Raw genomic sequence first — 22,250 nt, 5'->3', positions numbered from 1 at the left:
ATTTCAAATGCGTTTAAATTTTTATTTATATGCCAGGAGAAGGTACTGTAATCTAAGAACGTTCTCCGAAGGGAAAGATGGCTCTTGAAAACGAACCCAGGAAAGATTAAAAATGATCGGTTTATGATCAGAATAAGTACATGGAAAATCTACAGCCCGTTTCCAGTCATTCGACAGGGTCAGGAATGGAATGAATAAAGCCCCCATCTGGCGGCGACAATAGGAATTGTGCCGGCAGCCGAAACCTGTCGCACTCCTCTGGGGCAATGATGAATGGATGACAAATGAAATGAAATTATATTGGACAGTGTTGCTGGAATGAATGATGACAGGGAAAATCGGAGTATCCGGAGAAAAACCTGTCACACCTCCGTTTTGTCCAGCACGAATGTCACATGGAGAGACCGGGATTTGAACCACGGAACCCATCTGTGAGAGGCCGCCGCGCTGCCGCCTGAGCAACGGAGGCACCTTATAAATGCATTATGAACAGTAAAATCAATTGGTCTCAACACCTTTTACACCCCACCGCCGTTAAGTTTATTTACCCCCCCCCCAAAAAGAAAACAACTAAAAGAGGGCGTGTTTCTTTATGTTTAAAGGAGATTCCAAACACCATTGTTTACGTCTATTACCTTCAGTTTTCAGATTAAAATAATTCACTTTTTTTCACTTTCACACTCCTCCCCGCCCCCCTCAAGTGAATTTTCCGGCAAAAAAATACTTGTTTCTTTAATAGTAAAGGATCTTCTAAATACCAATTATCACGACTGTAACTTCTTCAGTGTTTTATTTATGTGTCCTCATGAAAGGAATCCAACTCCTTTTCACTCACGCCTCCCAAGATGATCCCCCCCCCCCCCCACACATATAACGGGCCTTTCTCTGTCTTTAAGGGAGATACAAATACCAAATTTCACGTCTGTAGGCCCTAACAACTTTAGTTTTTATTAGATGTAAGTATTCTCATACAATTAAGTCAATTAATTTTTCAATACTTTCACCTCCCCCCCTCTCCATTCAATGGATTTTCCGAGAGTTCGTGCTTCTTTACTTTTAGAGCAGATTCCAAATATCAAATTTCACGTCTGTAACATCTTCATTTTTGAGATAACAGTAGCCTAATTAAAAGAATTCAACACCATTTTCAGTCACTTTTACCTACCCCCTCCACCCAAGTGCTATATCCGAAAACTAAAAATACACGTTTCCTTATTTTTATAGAGATAAAAAATACCATTTTTCACTTCTGTCACATGTTAAGTTTCTTGAGATATACTGTATAAATTCTCATTTTAAAATTTAACCCCCTTTGTAGTTCCCCTTAAGAGGAGTTTTCAAAAACAAATCGCCTATGTTTCTTTACATTTACAGGAGATTCCAAATATCACTTTTTACGTCTGTAACATTCTACGTTTCTCAGATATTCTGTAGATACTGTCTTTCAAAAAATTACCCAAATATGTCACTCCTGTTTAACCGCCATTAATTGGATTTTCCAAAAACAAAAAAATACGTGTTTCTTTATTGTTAAAGGAGATCCCATATACAAATTTTCAGTTCTGTAATATCTTCAGTTCCTGAGATATATGTATCCTCATTAAAGGCATTCAACCCATTATTCACCCTTTTAGACCCCTCCTATTGGGATTTTCCGAAAACAAAAAATACATGTTTCTTTATTTTCAAGGAGATTCAAAATACTAATTTTCACATCTGTAAACGTTTAAAATTTTAGGATGTAGATACACGCGTTTTAAAAATTCACTCCCCTTTTCACCCCCCATTATTTGGATTTTCCAAAAACGAAAAATACCTGTTTCTTTATTATTTTAAAGTAGATCCCATATACCAATTTTCAGGCCTGTAATATCTTCAGGTTCTGAAATATAATTAGCCTCATTAAAGGCATTCAACACATTTTCACCCTTTTCCACCCTTCCTATTGGGATTTTCCGACAACAAGAATATACGTGTTTCTTTATTTTTAAAGGAGATTCTAAATACTAATTATTTACATCTATAAACTTTAAAAGTTTTGTGATATAGATACACTCATTTTAAAAATTCACCCCCTCTCACCCCCCATTAATTGGATTTTCCAAAAACAAAAAAATACGTGTTTCTTTATTTTTAAAGGAGATCCAAAACACCAATTTTCAGATCTGTAATATATTCAGTTTCTGAGATATAAGTATCCTCATTAAATGCATTCAACCCATTTTTCACCCCTTTCCACCTTTCCTATTGGGATTTTCCGAAAACAAAAAAATACGTGTTTCTTTATTTTTAATGAAGATTCTAAATACCCATTTTTACATCTATGAACTTTCAAAGTTTTGAAATATAGATACACTGATTTTAAAAATTCACCCCCTTTTCACACTCCCATTAATTGGATTTTCCAAAAACAAAAAAATACGTGTTTCTTTATTTTTAAATGAGATCAAAAGTACCAATTTTCAGGTCTGTAATACCTTCAGTTTCTAGGATATAAGTACCGGTATCCTGATTAAAGGCATTCAACCCCTTTTTCACCCCTTTTCACCCCTCCTATTGGGATTTTCTGAAAACAAAAAAATACGTATTTCCTTATTTTTAAAGAAGATTCTAAATTCCAATTTTTACATTTGTAAACTTTTAAAGTTTTGAGATATAGATTCACTCATTTTAAAATTTCACCCCCCTTTTCATCCCCTTAGCGACGGAATATCCTAAAATCCTCTCTTAGCGAGCACCTACATCATAATATGAATGCATCCCCAAAATTTCATTTCATTATGTCCAGTAGTTTTGGCTCGGCGATGATGAATCAGTCAGTCAGTCAGTCAGTCAGTCAGTCAGGACAAGTTATTTTATATATATAGATTAATAAAAGTATTATTAATATCATATATATTAAAAGAGTCTACTTAAAACAGCTTTGGCAATTAAGTCCGTCCGTTCTACTGGACTGATTTGCTTCAATTTAATTTTTTTTATTTCCGTAATTACCTGCCGGTGAATCATGACACATTAATTGGTCTCTAACTTCAGCCAACTTCGAGTAATCATAAAATCAAATCATCAAATGATCACTCCAATAATTGCAGGTGAAGGCTTATCCTAATCTGCACAATGTTCTGTACTTAGCGGGTTGCTAAGCGACTAACAGTTACATTATTATTATTATTATGATGTGGGTGACGTTCATCCTTAGTAATGTCATTGCATGAAGCCATGTTTGATTATTACCTGCCAAGCCACGGAAGAATACCGAAGGCTATGTATCTTAGAAAGGATATCTGCTATCTAAAAATGCTCCTTCGAGACTAACCCACGAGAAAAACTGCGATTAAAAATAGCAGTGTATTCTACGACACAATACCAAGTTTTACAGGAAGAACTGCAGGATATGGATACAGTTTTACCAAACTGACGACATGATGACGTCATGACTACGAGCTACGGCATACCATGACGCGTTCCTTATTAAAATGTTCATAAAATCCTTGAAAAGGGCAAGCAATACAAAATGACTACGACTGGCATATCAAGACGAGTTATCTGACATGCTTATAACTAATTCTGCAGAGAAGCACGAGTCTTATTCTTCTTATTATTATTAATATTATTATTATTATTGTTACTGAATTATTGAGTTTAGTAGTGCAATTATCGTTGATATGCGTGATTTTTTCTCCTTTAGTATTTGAAAGGAGGCGGTTAAATTCGATATTATCTTGGAGGGCGCGCGTATGTTGGAATTTAGCTCGGGCTCTGTTTTTGCCCGTATAAGTTGTATGATGTGTGTGTGCTTTGTTCAGTGGAGATAAACTGGCTTTTGCGGCGGTGAGCAGAATGTTGGTGAAGGTTGTAATGGCCGTGTCTATGTGTTCAGCACTTGTGATTGGTGGTAGTTGGTTTGTGTCCCATTGGTTGTACTGCTCTCTGCCAATGCGACGAGTGTCTTCAATTTTTTGTGTGCGCTGCGATAATTTGGTTTGACGTCTATCTGGATTTGAACTGACCTATGATCGGAGTGTACTTGTGTCTATGTTACTGTTGTATGAGATTGTTTTAGTAGTGCAATATCGTGAGTGTAATGTGTTGTTGCGCCACCATAAAATGTGGGTTTGATTGGCGCTATTATAAAGAAATCGAGTTGTACTTTACAGTCGGATACGCGTATTGTTGGGTTTATTGTTCCAGTAAGTGTGGTTACAGTTTAGGTCTACCGAGGTCGATGGCTGCAGTAGCTTAAGTGCGGCCAGTATCCAGTAATCGGGAGATAGTGGCTTCCAACTCCACTGTCGGCAGCCCTGAAGATGGTTTTCCGTGGTTTCCCATTTTCACACTAGGCAAATTCTGGGGCTGTACCTTAATAAAGGCCACGGCGGCTTCCTTCCCATTCCTAGGCCTTTCATATCCCATTGTCGCCATAAGACTTATCTGTGTCAGTTGGACGTAAAGCAAATAGCAAAAAAGTTTAGGTCTCTTGTTATTAATACAGTACATGATCATAAGGAGATCATTTTTTTTCCCTGATCAATGTTTCCATCTAAATGTTTTCATTCTCCTCCCTTAGGGAAGGGGAGGACTACATAGAAGGTAACGCCTTCTCTCTTGTCAGAAGATTTAGACGGATTGTGAGAAGTGAAGGATTATGAAGGTGGGCATGTATGGTAGAGTAAGGGGATTTAGAAGGGGGATTTCGATCTCTGAGCTAATGTTTCTTCTTCCCTTTTTGCTATTTTATTGTAATATTTAAGGGTTACATGTATGGGACAATTTATGCATTATGTTTTTGATATTTGGGACATTATATATATTATACATTGTATTTCTCTTGATTTGACTGTACATATTTTTATTAGTATTACCTTTATTTATATTCTGATAATTATTTGAGAAATCTACGTTATGTTGCGAAATGTTACGAAGTGTGGATGAAAGAAATTTACATATGTTCTAAACATACATTTACCAAAAAGATGATAGTTACAATATTTTGCAATTACAATATTGTATAATCCTGATGCAATGTATTTTATTTCCCTTTCTACCGTCTATGAAAACAGTTTATAAAACCGTTGAGGGGGGATCACTCATGCGTTGATAGTTATGGTTGTGCTGGTTTTCTGGAATTGCTTAAGACTGACATAAATTTAAGCTCTTTACGCTTTTATGCTTTTTCAAATGTGAAATTACCAGCGCTTAGACTCAGTGTAGCAGTGGGCTCATCAGTTGGAATACTATATCTTACCAAGCGCTGGAGCTAGTGCGCCGTCGAGATACCACTGCAAGACTATTATGTAGGACATTGCAGTGACGGTGCGCTAGGGGAAGCATCTGCCTCCACTTGTATAAATGCCTAGAAGGAAACCATAATTTATTTTTTTCTGACATAAATTGTCGGTGTGAAATGGGAGGATAATAAGGTTGTGGGCGTTCCGTCACAGATCACAGTTAATCATCACCTTAGGGTGGGGGAAGGGGCGGGTAGGTACAGATCACGTAGGAGCTGGTTAACGGCGGGGTGATCTCGGTTGATGGCTCAAAGGAAGGCAGGCACATTGTAAATGGGTTAGGACATAAGAGTCAAGTTCAGGGAAGGGAAAGATATCATACAAGTCGGAGGTATGAAAACGGAGTTGGAGCCGAAGAGCATGGCGTACGGTTAAGAGAAGGGAGTGGGAGAGATTGAGGCTGGAGTCGGCTATGGCTGCCCAGGTGGTGAGTTCATATGCTATATGAGGTCGAGCGAATGTCTTCTAGTTGAGGAAGAGCAGGCAAGAGTTAAGACACTACCGAGCGCCGGCTAGGCGACCAACCAGTCAGGCACGGGTGGCAGTCTTGATTTTAGGTTATGGAAATGGGGACTGAAAGATAGTTGTTGGTCGAACAGGATGGCAAGGTATTCCAGGGTGCGTTGGGTGCGGATCGGGATGTTTCGGATCTGGAATTTGAGCTGGTCTGGGTTGCGAGTGATACTGATATTTCGTCGTTTGCGGCAAGTGAGGACAGGCTGGGTCTAGGAGGGGTTGATTTTGAGGTGCCAGTGGTCGTTGAGGAGAGGAATGAATTGAGGTAGCGTTGGGTACTGCGGTTGATGGCCTGAAGGGAATAGAGGGGAGCTAGGATGGCTGTGTCATCAGCGAATTGAAGGAGTTGGATGGGTTGTGGAATGTCGGCAACAAAAAGTATGAAGAGTAGGTGGAGAGAAGGAGAGCCTTGTGGGATGCCGAGAGTGAGGGGGGAAAGAGGAGCATAGTTGTTGGTTAACAGAGATCTGTGCACAGTAGTTAGTTAGGTATGAGTATATGAGCCGGATATAGGAGAGTGGAAGCGCAAAGAAAGTTTAGAAAGGAGGGCATGATGCCAGACGGAATCAAAAACAAGCTGAAAATCGAAGGTAATTAATAGGGTAAGACGAGCTCGGATGAAGTTGTTGGAGGTGGCCTGGAAAAGCCGAAGACATTGGTCGCGAGTGGATAGTTTGGGGCGGGAGCTAAATTGGGAGGGTGGTGGAAGATCGTTGGACGGCAGGTAGGGGTGGAGTCTGTGGACAGGATACTGCCCACAAATTTGCCTAGTAACGTGATGAGGATTGTGAGATGGTATGAGTCTAGTTCAGATAGTGATTTTCTGGATTTGGGAAATTGGAGCATTGTAGTGTGTTTCCAAGAGGAGAGGTAGAATCAGGTCCAAAATATAAAGGCGTATAGTTCAGCCAGAATCGTTAAAAGGCCTGTAGGGCATGTCGGATATATAGGTTGTGGTTTTGTCGGGTCCGGGAGCTGTGTTACGGGACGTGGACAGGACTCATTGAATTTTGGATGTGGTGATAGGTGCTGAGGGGATGGTTGTAGATGATGTGGATGTTGGAAGAAGTGAGAGGTGTGAGGATGCTAGATTTTGGTAAAGTTATGTGTCGATCTTTTCAAAGTTAGTATCACCATGGGTGTTGAATCGGTGGTGGAGATGCCGGGTGAAGACCTCCAGTTTCTCCGTGGTGTTGGCTGGAACAACGCCATGATGGATAATGGGGTATTGGGACGTGGATTTTAAACCAAAGCGACTGTTCAGTTTATGCCGGAATTTGAATGGGTGGGTGTGGAGGAATTTAAGGTTGGCGGAGTTTTTGTTCCAGCTATAAAGGGTAATTGCGGATGGTTCGTAAGATTTGACTATGTAGACGAAGGGATTGAGGCTCCCTAGTGGGCGACTGGCGGAGTTGGAAGGGGTTGTGGAAAGTGGTGGTAATACCGGATTCTGAATTGGAGGATATGGCGGAGAAAATGAATCGGTTCTGTGTGTCCACGGATAGTTGATCGGACAGAGAAAGTGGATGGTTTTCTAGGTCCTGGGAAAGTTGAGTTTTATAAGTAGGCCAATCTGCTTTGGAGAAACTGGGTATGGGAAATGGGGGACGAGCTGAATCGGAATTTGTGGAAGGGATTTTGAGGAGAACCGGGAGGTAGTCACTTCCAATGCTTGGGGAGTAGTTGGACGCTGAGGATCTGGGTGAAGGAGTTGTGGGCTATTATTTTGGCGTCTGGAGTGGTATTAGAGACAGGGTCAGTGCGGCAGAGAATGTGAATGAGGGGAAAATATCTGTTGTTTAGGAGGGACTGAAGGTCGTTCATTTCGCGGTTGTATCGGAAGGTGTGATTTAAGTCAGCTAGCAATAAAAGGTGGATAAGGTGTCGCTTAAGTCGATAAAGTAGTCTAGAGGTAGGGGCATGTGACACCGATGAGTGAAAGTAGACTGTGGTGGAAAGATAGTGGGTAGGGTGGACTGTGAAGGCGGATGGGGAGGGATGTGCGAGTAGCTATTGCGGAGCCCCCGTGACCGAGCTCATGGATGTGATCCGCTCGATGGTTGGTGAAACCGCGGAGGTGGGTGGACATGTTCGGGCGAAACATGGTCTCATTAAAGTGAAATGCATGTGATGAGTGTTGTGTGCTGAGGGCTTCAAGGTGCAACCGTTTGGCTTTGAGAAAATGAATACTGAGAAAAATGATGGAAATGGGCTCTGGAGCTTCAGGTTGTGAATTCTATTAACAAACTAAAATTTCGAAATGAGTGAAGTCAAAATGGGCCTTGAGTCCTGAGTAGCAGGTTTGTAAATTGGAATTTTCTGGTTGGCGGCGCTCGGGATGTGGGTTATGACTAAAGGGCGATGTTGAGGAGTGAGGTAATTAAAAATGTACGATACTTTCTAGGGTTGCAAGGGGTAGGGTGTTTGAGTATTGAGTGTATCGATGGTCTTATTTCTCAGGATCATTTTAGGATGGTTGGGAGCGGACTTCACATTTGAGAAGGTATGGGTTTCCCGCAAGTATTACTTATGGGGAGCTGGTCACTGGGACACCATGAAGTGGGGTAAGACTGAGAACAATTTGTAACACAGAATATTCTGAAGTACCGCAATTTACCTAACTTAAACATACTTCGTTCTTGAAAATATATTAGTTAACTATTTAAGATTTCTTGAAAGAAAATGGTTTAAACCGTTAAAGGGGTTTAAAACTGTCTTCATTCCGGATCCCCAAAATTATAAGTTGCTTGATATGTAACTCGATAAGTTCTGGAGAAATAAAACCTCAACCATTCTCAAACATTGTGTACTGAAATGACAAATAATTAATAGATGAAAAAGAATCAATTCAATCACGATTTAGGATATAACCACCAAGTTGTTAAGATTCAAGATCACACGTCCATAGGCTAACGATCATTCATAACTAACAATTTTTTTAAACAAGCGAAAAGAAAAACAATTCATCATCAAAATAAATGACAGCCTCAGGCAAGAAACCTGAACAATGCACAAGGCATCTTACAACGTACGGTTAGCTTGCACTAAGTCAGCGAATAATTTTGAGGCTTCGTTTACGTTAATGTAAATATTACATAAGTACTGTAGAAATGAATCCGAAGATATACTATTAGGCCTAACCTTAGGTATAGTAAACTTCGTAAGGATTTGATTTTTTGATATTTGTTTTACGTCGCACCGACATAGATAGTTGTTTTGCCGACGATGGGATAGGAAAGGCCTAGGAAGTGGAAGAAAGCGGCCGTGGCCTTAATTAAGGTACAGCCCCGGCATTTGCCTGGTGTGAAAATGGGAAACCACGGAAAACCATCTTCAGTGCTGCCGACAGTGGGGCTCGAATCCACTATCTCCTGATTACTGGATAACGGCCGCACTTAAGCGACGTTAACCAATAATTGGAATCATAACATAGTTTCAAAATTTTACCAAGAAATAATATTAACAGGAGAAAAATGTTATCCTAACGGTTATGAAAGATTCCCAATGAGGTAATAATGAAATACAACGTAATAATGCCGAGTACAAGTATAATTCCCATGCCGATGTAACTGACATAAAAATGGATATGTATAAAATTTTGATTTAAAAATCACCAATAATTATATTTGACCTTTCAGTTTAAACTTTCGGAATAAGTATCGTCTTAATTATGGTAAGGTTACATAAGTTCAAACTACTACAGAGGGCACCAAAAACAATAAGTGCCCAAGATTAAGTAAGAAGTGAAATGAAAAATGTCGACGCCTTACCCCGATGTTGATTTTAACCATGATCCTCTGCACTTCATCCTTTGCGACGAATGCAAACGGCCATCCGAATTCGAAGCCATCTTCTTGTCAACTACAAATATCACCAGTCTTTCATTCACATCCAATTATTCGGCGCATTTTCGCAGTTACGTACAGTGGCCACTTATGCGCCACCAACTGCGTCAAAGTTCAGCTAAGAGTCACGCCAACAAAATAGCGCTCAAATGCACACCAGCTGAATTTCCTCGCAACTTACGAAATGAATAATTAAAGTGTAAAAACAACGATTGATACAAATTTCCAAATTGTTCCAAATATAATTGAAGCTCGATAGTAACGTCGCACTCATCACTGCTGCCAACTTGACTAGTTAGATTTTGAAATCACGAAAGTATCATTAATGGAGGTTACCTTTCGCAAGTAAATAATAAATAAATGATTAATCAAGATATTCATAATTAAGCCGGTTGCCAGCTTAATGAGTAACTAAGGACATACACATTCTCCCTCGCGCTCATTTAACTTACTGTTATATATGCCAGCCGTTATTTTGTTATACGAATTACTATATCAGTATTTTTCGGTGTTTGCCTGCTTTAAATAATTCAGCTCCTTTCTTGAAATATACCGTATTTTAAAAAAATACACTAAAGATAAGTCTGAAAACCGAACCAAAGTATTGACAAGACACAACATGAAAATAAATGCTAACCTATATTTGTGCTTTCTTTACTTCTACTACAGGATGGTGCTCTTCAACACTTTACCTTTACAGTAATTTAGTTCAGGAGTATCTGATAGGATTAAAATACTTCGGAATTAATTTACTCTCGTATGGATGTCAACGAATGGTGATTTCAAGAGTACTTCACTAAGGAAGTAGGACTTACTCTTGGTTGGTGCACTCCGTCCTTAGAGTATAGGCTTCCGTGTCAGAAAGTAGAGTTCATCTCCCTTCTATCCATCAATCGATTCGTCATTTAAATTGAATTTGAGGGCGTTAGGAATGCTTCTGGACAATCCAATCTATATATATAAAAGCAAAATATTTAAAAATAAAAGTAGACGTGAATTAATGAGGCACTTCCAGAAATCTCAGAAATTTGAAACTTGGTATGGGAGAATCTGGTGACCACAGAATCCCTAGAAAAATCGAAAATTCTCAACATTCACTGAAGGGGGCACGCTGGGGGCCTCAAATTTTGGGTTCAGCATGAGAACGCAGTCGTATAATTTATCCAAAGCGACAACCTATAGGTTTCGTGAGCTTAAAAATTTTCAGGAATTTCCTAATTTTTATCCCCCTTCCTCCCCATTTAAGATGGCGGCACAACCTGTCAGACGAGGTAGAAAATTGAAATTTGGAGAAATTATAGCTTTTAGTCCCTAACCGACTGAAAAATTCCAAGATGTTCAAATTTTTCACTTTTTACCCCCAAAGACATCGAAGTATGGAGGCAATTTTAATGACTGTGCAGACATTCCTTTTAAGGTATTTGTTGGCTAAACAGTAAGTCGTATCACAAAAGAGATGGCATAATCTCCATTCAATTTGGAGTGATTTACAACTTTGGTCCTATGGCATTTTGTCGTATCTCTCTCCCTTATATGTTAGATTTGGCCGTATTTGTGAATTGTTCGTAAATTTGATGATTTTTACAAGTATATTTCATTGTTTGACACACTTATAGGAAAGATAGGATCATCAAATTCTACACGAATATTGGCCCACCCAGTAGCCATATGTGTGCCAAATTCTATGTTTTAAGCTGTCACATAAGTATCTGAAAAGTAATTCAATATGTGATAAGCTTACACTAATTTCACCCTATTCAATTTTTCTAAAACAATTTTACCTTTAAATAGAAGAGATACTTGAACATGTGATAAGACTTGCCATTGAGATCGCTAAATGTGGCCAGAGGCGTCTTATCGTAAAATCCGTTTTTCGATATGATGTACCGTTTAGCAGCAGTTGTTCTGCAATGAAGGTAAATATCCATATAAATATAATAAAAGTTCCTCAACTGTAATCTCTCTGAAAGTAGGAAATGCGGTCTGCCATTGTAATGAAACCTCCCCAAATCGATTTTGGCCGCGCAATAGGCAATGGGGCCTTCCGTTAAATGAAAATTACCAACTTCTTTGTGAAATGCAGTAGACAAGTTGACTTGCCGTTATCATCGCAATTCCGCAAATCGCACTTATATTGGAAACAACGTCTGTGGATTTCACAATGCTGTTTCTCGGATAAAGCCAGGACACATGCAATTTAAAACATCTTATTCTCTTCATGTGCAGTAATTTTCTTCGATATCCTTATACAATGTAGAATACCGTAGCGAAGCAGGGTACGTTTGCTAGTTACAAATATATATAAGATATATTTCAAAGTTGCAGTTTTTTAAAGGCCAAAAACGATGTTTTAAATCCATAGCGGGTACCACATCGCCGGGCCGAGTGGCTTAAACAGTTCAATGATGCTGCTATATGTGTACCTATACTTGAGTAATAATTTTTAAATTAGAATTAGTATAAGGAAGAAACATTCGGGTAAGCCAGATGATCTATTTCATTCCAGAAATGGTTTCCAGTGAATGGTATGGCATACTGTATTTAGTCTACAGCATTATGGATCCCTTCCTCATCCGCCAACATAACAAAAACATTCCCGTATAGGGCCTATGCTGAATAGCACTACTCTCCTCATAGGAATTGAATTATGAATGCATTTGAACTCATTACTGAAAAGGGGGCGAAAACTCGTCATTTAAATTGTTTTTGAGGGCGTTAGGAATGATTCTGGACAATACAATTACTAATATATACCTACTTTGCAAATTAAAAAACAAATCTAATGCCTTTAATCCAGAGTGGATACCACCTTCCCTTAAAACAACAATCGCCGTGCCGTGTGGCTTAGACGGTTAAGGCGCTGGCCTTCTGATCTCCAACTTGGAATGTGCACGAATACGTCAGCGTCGTGTTGGTATATTTACTGACAGCAATAAAGGGACTATTGCGCGACAAAATTCTGGCAGCTCAGCGTCTCGGAAAACCGTCAAAATAGTTATTTCGACGTAAAACGATATTATTTATTAAAACAATAATCACCACAGTCGCAGTCACGAACGGTGGCACAGTGAAGTTAAGAAGAAGAAGAAGAGTGGGAAGAATATTCTAAAGTTACTGAACATTATCATGACGCCGTTGTTAACTAATGGTAGAAGATAAGGTGGTCAAACTGTGTGATAATGATCGAGAATAGCAATATACAAGCTAGAATACTCGGAAGGAATGCCAGGGAAATGTCAAATAAGAGTTCTGACTGTTTTATGGAATAGACTCTTGCATGATGACATGCTTGGTCTTGAATGCGCCCGCAAAGTGGACACTCATGTTCGGTTCATCTGATCCCTGCATTTCTATACCTCGGCCACGGACGAACTGATTGCTGGAGGGATTTGAAGAACGAGGCTTACGGCTAGGACGGGCTCAGCTTGCAGAGAGAATGCCATTCTAGATCTAGTTCGTCTGACACTATTCATAATAATATTGTTCATCTTACCACGTACTGAGTACTTTAAAGTGCCAGTGGCCATCATAGTCTGACGAAAAATTTTACATTACTTAATTCCAGTTCAAGCACGGGGAATTTTTCTCGCGAAAAGAATAGAATCGCTGTTTATCTATTTGACAAATTAAAAAAACGTGGTAGTCCAAGGTTATGTACGAGAAACATATCTTGTGTAATTAGAAATGATAAACCAGTTGAAATTTTTACAACGTCGTATAATTAATTTACATTTTAAATGTGCACAATTTTGACCAATTATAAAATTGTTCTTAAGCTATGGTGAATGATGTGAGAAGAGAAGACCCGGAGGTCACAGGTTCAATTCCTGGCCAGGTCAGGGATTCTTAGGTCTACTCATCCTACATGATTACAATTGATGAGCTAACTGACGGTGAGATACAGGCACCGATCTGGAGGATTCATCAGGCTGACCACACGACACCTCATTATCTGCGCAGCGGTCACTTGGTACGAAAAAGCACTTCCAGACTCTTGCGCTATGATTTTTGGTTTGGTTCATAAGCGCTTAGAAGAAGCCAGCATTTGTGACGCTCTCCTAACCCTCTCTAGTTTACTCCACAGATGAACTTTTCGTCTTCCTCAAATCCTTATTGAGTCTAATTTCCTCATGCGAACTTCTCACATAGACCTTTATCCACTTGTTAGTGTTATATTTCGACAATTTTTTAAAGCACGACAAAATTAATGTATTTTCAATGAAAAACCATGAATATTGTCTCTATTTTCGGTCATATTTTAATTATATTATATTTTCTGATAGATCTCGTTAAGGCAGGACAAATGTCACCTCCGTTATCTGTGCAGGAAATCTGTTCCACGCGGTAAGTGACTTCCGACGTATCTTCATTTGGCGACCATCTTTCGATGACGTATCGCACATTAAATCAGCTTTCATGATCACATCTTGCGCATCCATCCTTCCACTTCAAATTCTGCCTATCTATCTATCTACGAGGGGCGTACTATATTGTTTTATACATTTTTTTTTTTGTAGTCAGAGTATGTTCACATTACACTTTTGAAGGCGGTGACGTGTAACTAGTGTCTTGTTCCACCGTTTGGTAGCAGCACACGCACATGCACTCGTCTTAGCCATTTCGTAACAACACTCTCAGCGTAGGAGCAGACAACATGGAAAGCAACCGTCAGGGACAGCGCTATACAACTTGGTTCCTATGGAAAGAAGGCGTGACCACTACAGAAATTCATCGACACTTGGTGGCTGTCTGTGGAGAACATGCGCCGCTACGGGAAACAGTTTACAACTGAGTGGAGGGTTGGAAAAGAGGGCACACCTTGGTGGACAAGGGAACCAGTTCTGGAAGGAATGTGACAGTGTCAACACCAGCCAACATTGCCCGGGTCGAACAGGCTATCCAAGGAAACAAATGCATCACATTTACGGAAAGGGAGGCAGCCACGGGAATTAGCCGAAACACCCTGCAGCGGATCGTACACGGCCACTTACAGTTAGGGAAGATGTCATCCACGTGGGTGCCTAGACTCTTGTCTGCAGACCAAAGTCAGAGGCGTGTGGACGTGTGCAGAGAAGTTTTCAACGCCATGATCAAGATCCAGCCGACTTTATGGCTAGGCTTGTGACTGGTGATGATACATGTCTCCATTTCCATGAGCCACAAACAAAACAACAATCGATTCCATTGAAGCATAGGGGCAGTCCACCGCCAAGAAAATGTCGAACAGTGCCTTCAGCTGGCAAGTGAATGGCGACAGTGGTCTGGGACAGAAAGGGTATCATCCCCATCGACTGGCTTTAATTTGCGGCCACGATTAACAGTGCAGCATTAGTGGCAACCCTTATGCACTTACGTCGTGCCATTGAAACTATGCGGACTGAAAAATGGCTAAAAGTGTGCTACTGAGACATGACAACGTCCGGCCCCACACTAGGCGAGAGATCACCACTGCCATTGATCAAATGGAATTCACGGTGCTCCCACAGCCACCATACTCTCCCGATTTGGCACCAAGTGATTATCACCTGTTCGGGATGCCCGGCCCCACACTAGGCGAGAGACCACTACTTAAATGGAATTCACGGTGCTCCCACAGCCACCATACTCTCCCGACTTGGCACCAAGTAATTATCACCTGTTCGGGAACATGAAGAAATATCTGCGTGGTCGCCGGTTTGCGGATTTTTCAGAACTGGACACAGCTGTCAAGGCATGGGTACCCAACACTCCGAAAGAATTGTTTCAGGAGGGTCTGGTGGGACTGACACATCGATGGGAAAAGTACATACAGTTACAAGGATATAATGATGAGAAGTTGGACCTAACTACTGATATGTAACGCACTTCATTGGGGTAGAAAAATAAAGTGTAAAACAGTATAGTACGCCCTTCGTAGATAGATAGATATTATAGAATAGACGATGTGCAGCCACGACTACCTGGTGTTTGTGTCTGGGAGTAGCCTTGAGTCTCCCATAGTTCACTATGGTGGTAGCGTGTCGATAGCTGTGGTGGTGTGAGAGATTTGGAGATTGAAATTGGTTGACATCGTCATTGTGTGTACACTGACTGACAGACCAAATGCAACACCAAGAAGGAGTGGTCAGAACTTTATGCCAATTGCAGGGTAGACTGACGTCACTGAGGTATGCTCATGATGTGAAATGCGCCGCTGTGCTGCGCACGTAGCGAACGATAAATGGGACACGGCGTTGGCGAATGGCCCACTTCGTACCGTGATTTCTCAGCCGACAGTCATTGTAGAACGTGTTGTCGTGTGCCACAGGACACGTGTATAGCTAAGAATGCCAGGCCGCCGTCAACGGAGGCATTTATAGCAGACAGACGACTTTACGAGGGGTATGGTGATCGGGCTAAGAAGGGCAGGTTGGTCGCTTCGTCAAATCGCAGCCGATACCCATAGGGATGTGTCCACGGTGCAGCGCCTGTGGCGAAGATGGTTGGCGCAGGGACATGTGGCACGTGGCACGTGCGAGGGGTCCAGGCGCAGCCCGAGTGACGTCAGCACGCGAGGATCGGCGCATCCGCCGCCAAGCGGTGGCAGCCCAGCACGCCACGTCAACCGCCATTCTTCAGCATGTGCAAGACACCCTGGCTGTTCCAATATCGACCAGAACAATTTCCCGTCGATTGGTTGAAGGAGGTCTGCACTCCCGGCGTCCGCTCAGAAGACTACCATTGACTCCACAGCATAGACGTGCACACCTGGCATGGTGCCGGGCTAGAGCGACTTGGATGAGGGAATGGCGGAACGTCGTGTTCTCCGATGAGCCACGCTTCTGTTCTGTCAGTGATAGTCACCGCAGACGAGTGTGGCGTCGGCGTGGAGAAAGGTCAAATCCGGCAGTAACTGTGGAGCGCCCTACCGCTAGACAACGCGGCATCATGGTTTGGGGCGCTATTGCGTATGATTCCACGTCACCTCTAGTGCGTATTCAAGGCACGTTAAATGCCCACCGCTACGTGCAGCATGTGCTGCGGCCGGTGGCACTCCCGTACCTTCAGGGGCTGCCCAATGCTCTGTTTCAGCAGGATAATGCCCGCCCACACACTTCTCGCATCTCCCAACAGGCTCTACCAGGTGTACAGATGCTTCCGTGGCCAGCGTACTCTCCGGATCTCTCACCAATCGAACACGTGTGGGATCTCATTGGACGCCGTTTGCAAACTCTGCCCCAGCCTCGTACGACGACCAACTGTGGCAAATGGTTGACAGAGAATTGAGAACCATCCCTCAGGACACCATCCGCACTCTTATTGACCCTGTACCTCGACGTGTTTCTGCGTGCATCGCCGCTCGCGGTGGTCCTACATCCTACTGAGTCGATGCCTTGCGCATCGTGTAACCTGCATATCGTTTGAAATAAACATCAATTATTCGTCCGTGCCGTCTCTGTTTCTTCCCCAACTTTCATCCCTTTCGAACCACTCCTTCTTGGTGTTGCATTTGCTCTGTCAGTCAGTGTATTACCATGAGTGTGAATGTCCTGGAAGGCTCGAAGTGAGAATGAACTCTAAAAATTCGTGATATGTACTCCTTTGTTTATATCCAGTTATATTGTGAATTGTTTCATGATTTTTTTCTATTGTCTTAACATCGCTCGAACACGTGAAAGCATTCCGTCGGTGAAAGGATGGGAAAGTGATAGGTTTTGGAAGGTAACGGCCATGGTTTCAATTAAGGTACAGTCCCTGTATTTGCCTGGTATGAAAGTGGAAAACCATTCAAAACATTTATAAGGGCTGCCGACGGTGGGATTCGAACCTACCATCTCCCGAATGCAAGCTCACAGCTACGCGACCGAAACCGCACGGGCACGTCGCTCAGTGTTTTAAGAAAAGCATTTCATCAATTTTTCACTTGAGATCGCCCCACTCCAAGTTGAAAGACATATCACTTTTCTTTCTCTATCTTCTTTTAATTTTTATTTTTTCTTCGGGGTCCATAAATGTCTTACATATTATTTCTCCCATCTCTCTAGCTAGGCTATGCACGTGGAAGATCAAATTTTGGGTGCAACACGAGGCTTGGTGCGTAGCTTGTCATCTGGGTCAGTGCAAAGTTCGGTTAATTGTTGTGAGTGTAGAGCGGTACTCTTGCCTGCACAGCAATTATGTAATAGTAATAGGTTAGAACGTACACCTACTGAAGCGAGTAACATGTATACTCTAGCCTGCACAACGTTTATATTTTGAGATTGGCATAACCATAAGGGGTACATTAATCGGTTAGAATGCACACTTATTAAAGCGAATAACATGTATACTCTAGCCTGCTCTCGCTCCTGACAGCCCGAACTGCCCTGGACGAAGGCGGGGCTGCCTTCTTAGAACCGCCTGCATTATGCGTCTGGGCGCTTTGCTATGGGTGGCGTTTCATTATTGACGAAGCCTAAGTGCTCATGCAGTCAGTAGACATTTCACGATATTTTCTTTGAACACTGCACAGCAGCGCCACGAAACCCGCCAACCCTCGGCTGGGCCATCCATATTTATGACACGTGCATTGCGAAGCCCAGAAACTGGGGAACCTGTTCATCCGCGGGTTGTGTTGAGGGTATTTCAACAGAAGACAGCATCGTGGTATAGGGGTCGGGTGTCTGCCTCCTACCGGAGCTGCCTTCAATTTTTGACCAATTCATGAAATTAAATTATGAACCGAGGACTATAACTGGGTTTATTTAGCCTAGTGAGGTCGACTGAGGACAAAATGTATGAAACGTAGTGGACTCGGTCATAAAAGCCAAGCGTGTGGATGGGCAGCAACCGTCGTGCCAGGCCAAGTCCTGAATGGCTTTAGTGGCAACGGTTGGTTTTGTTCTTCCAACCGGTACTACCAGTACGGTCCCCTTAAAACATCATGTAAGAGGGACCCTATTGTACAGGGTTACGGGGTCAATATATGGGGGTATCGAATATTAGTGAGTAACTGGGGTCCCTGGCTTCCATTCCTGAGTGGATTTTTAACTACGCTCCTCTAACTTGGTAACTGGTTGTGGAAATTTTAGTTTTTGCTGGTTGTTTAATGTCAAACTATTACGTCGAAGGTTCCGGGAGACTAAAGTATGAGCAAGGGACAGGACTGGGAAGGTAGGGACCGTGGCCTTAATTCACGTACGGCCCCAGTACCTGCCTCGTGTGAAAATGGGGAAACACGGAAAACAGTTTTTCAGGGCTGGTTGTGTTTGTCTTCATACAGATATCTTCATCAACAAACCACGTTACCAACCGCCACAAGACAGCCCAGTAGCCATGACCGTTAAAGTATCTAGTCCTTATGGTCTGATACAGCGATTAGCTGGTTCGAGTCCCATTGGTGGACGAAAACCTCACCATCACATTGTTGGGAGTCTGAGTAGGAGGAGTGGTGGTATAAAACTCCTGATCACCAGAATACGTGCCAAAGACCTGGTTTCATTTCCAAGCCGCGGAGTTTACACGGAGCGGGTGAAACTGCAAGTCCACTCCAGGAGGCACCTGTCATATGCCAGGATGTGTTGGAACTAAAGGTTCTTAAAATAAAGGGACATAAAACAAAATATCTGCACTGCAATTTCTCCATGAGTGGACGGAGTTGTAAAGGACTATAGAACAGCTGATGATAACAAATACCTTCCGGTATCATGGATCAGTAGTTCGAGACAATGCCGGTATTGAAAAACAAGTGTTCAATAGGATAAGTACTGGCAAGTCAAAGCGGCGGGAAGCAACAGAGGTTCTCTGTCATGAAAGAGTGCCACTCCATATGAAAGGAAAAATTATTCAACACAATGCTTCATCCAGCCATGATATATCGCTCCGAATGTTGAACTACAAAGGCTTAAAATTGCTGAAATGAGGATCATACGATGAGCCCGTGGTGTGACTAGACTAGACAAAACCTGAAATGGTTTTTGTTGCCAATCTCTTGGAGTAATTCAGAAATTAAAGGTCTCACGTGGTTTGTTCATATTCAAAGAGTACTAAAAGAACATGTAGCACAACGAGTGGCACTGAACCGTCACTGAGATGGAGAGCAAGAATTGTGGAGGACTTTAGAATTTTCAAATGATGATTCTGCTAGAGCACAAGATAGAGAGTATTGGAGAACGACCTTACTAAGTGCAAGAAAATAAAGATGAATAACTTTCGAAGAAAGATAGCTTCGCCACATGAGGGTTCTTCCAATGTTTCCGTCCAGTAGTTATGGCTTCCTTTTTGAGCCGGAACAGTTGCAAGTGATATTGGTATAACCAGTTCAGTGATCTTTAAGTCAAATCTGGTTCAGAGACAGCTTTATGGGCGTTTCATACCTTCATCCGTTCCCTTTAAGAATAATCAAACAGGGGTGGCTCAGACGGTTGAGGTGCTGAATTTCTGACCCGACCTCGACAGGTCCTGACTCAGTATGGTGTTATTCGGAGGTGTTCAAGTACGTCAGCACGTGGCACGTAAAGGACCACAGTATAATTATTAAATTAATGTAGCAATGGTCCACCTTTCAATACTATAATATGTCACATTGTAAATTAAATTAATTAATTAATTAGGGACTAGTTTCGGCCGGGGCTGGCCATCTTCAGCCTTAATGTAAAACATATAATAACTAAACAAGTGTACATGCACACAGTTGACATAAAACAAATGAAAAAATATGTACAAATTGACATTAAAAACTGGGATGAAATTATGATTAAATTTTGAAAATAAACTAGGTTCCAACTTCTTGAGTATGCTCATCATTGAGAATATTTCAAGTATTAGTTTATATACACCGAGCATCTAATTATTAATAATTCAATAGTAAATGGGAACTGGTAAAAGTTGATCCCGCAGTTCGTCAGCAAACCTATTTGAGTTGTGTTAGCCATTGGACACCGCTGTAAATAACCACTAGCTGACGGAGAACTGTTAGATGTTGTTTCATCATCAATCAAGGTAATAACATGATTTGCTCTCATGGTGCTTGTTAAATCATGCTGAAATGTTGTTGGACATTGCCAGGACGGTACACGAAGATGGGGTAAACACAGATACATTGTGGCTGGTGTAAAATTTGTAATTCATTGCGGTGCCCATGAAGTTAACCTGAATAAATTAGATAAAATTAAATTAATGAATTTAATGAGAGAATGTGTTAGTTACCTCTCAATACAGCTTGAGGTGTGTGGCAACATATTCTCTCATTAAATTCATTAATTTAATTTTACATAATTTTTTTCAGGTTAACTTCATGGGCACCGCAATGAATTGAAATTTTACACCAACCACAATGTGTCTGTGTTAACCACATCTTCATGTGCCGTCCTGACGATGTCCAACAACATTTCAGCATGATTTAACAAGCACCATGAGAGCAAATCATGTTATTACCTTGACTGATGATGAAACAACATCTAACAGTTCTCCGTCAGCTAGTGGTTATTTACAGCGGTGTTTAATGGCTTGCATATGACTAACACCACTCAAATAGATTTGGTGACGAACTACGGGATCAACTTTTACCAGTTCCCATTTACTATTGAATTATTAATAATTAGATGTTCTGTGTATATAAACTAATACTTGAAATATTCTCAATGATGAGCATACTCAACAAGTTAGAACCTGGTTTATTTTCAAAATTTAATCATAATTCCATCCCAGTTTTTAATGTCAATTTGTACATATTTTTTCATTTGTTTTATGTCAATTGTGTGCATGTACATTTGTTTAGTTATTAGATGTTTTACATTAAGGCTGAAGATGGCCAGCCCCGGCCGAAACTAATCCCTAATTAATTGATTAATGTAATTTAGAATATTACATATTATAGTATTGAATGGTGGACCATTACTACATTAATTTAATAATTATATTGTACTTACAATTCAATACGGATCAGAACCATGAAGTTTATAAGCTATGACGTAATGGATCTTCTGCAGGACAAAATTCCAGCACCTTGAAAAACATCAAAAGTACTTAGTGGGTCGTAAAAACAATAGCATTATTATTATTATTATTATTATTATTATTATTATTATTATTATTATTATTATTATTATTATTATTATTATTATTGCCAGGGTGTAAAAGCCAAAATTTTGATCTCGATTGTCTATACATCGCAGATGATCCTACAATTTTTCGCGGTTCCTTAAACACAGCCATGGCACAGGTTTTTCAGCTTAAAACACAAGCAGCGAAGGCAGGCCTACAGACTTCTTTTGGAGAATAAAATGTCAACAAACATCAAGCTGGCACTAAGAGAGCTCCCAGTGGGCCAAGACAAAATGATACGAGTAGACATATTCAAGTATCTGGGAAAACTGATAACTCCAAACTTGTCAGAGGAAGAAGCATTTACATTACAGATGAACAAAATGGAAATGGCGCACCATTAACCCAAGGGCGTCTACAACAAAATATCCATATCTTTCAAAGCAAAGCTAAGGCATTACTGTAGTGCCACCGTCCAGAAACCGTATACGCTTAGGAATGTCTTGCGATGAACAAAAATGCCCGATCGAGAAAATGCAGGCCAAAGATAGGAAGATTTTGAGAAAGTTACTATGTTCTGTCAAACACTGTAACGTAAACACAAGAAGAAAAGGAATGA

The sequence above is a fragment of the Anabrus simplex genome, chromosome 7, assembly GCF_040414725.1.
Source record: "Anabrus simplex isolate iqAnaSimp1 chromosome 7, ASM4041472v1, whole genome shotgun sequence".
Classification (NCBI taxonomy): Eukaryota; Metazoa; Arthropoda; class Insecta; order Orthoptera; family Tettigoniidae; genus Anabrus; species Anabrus simplex.
Note: the sequence above shows the minus strand (reverse complement) of the source record.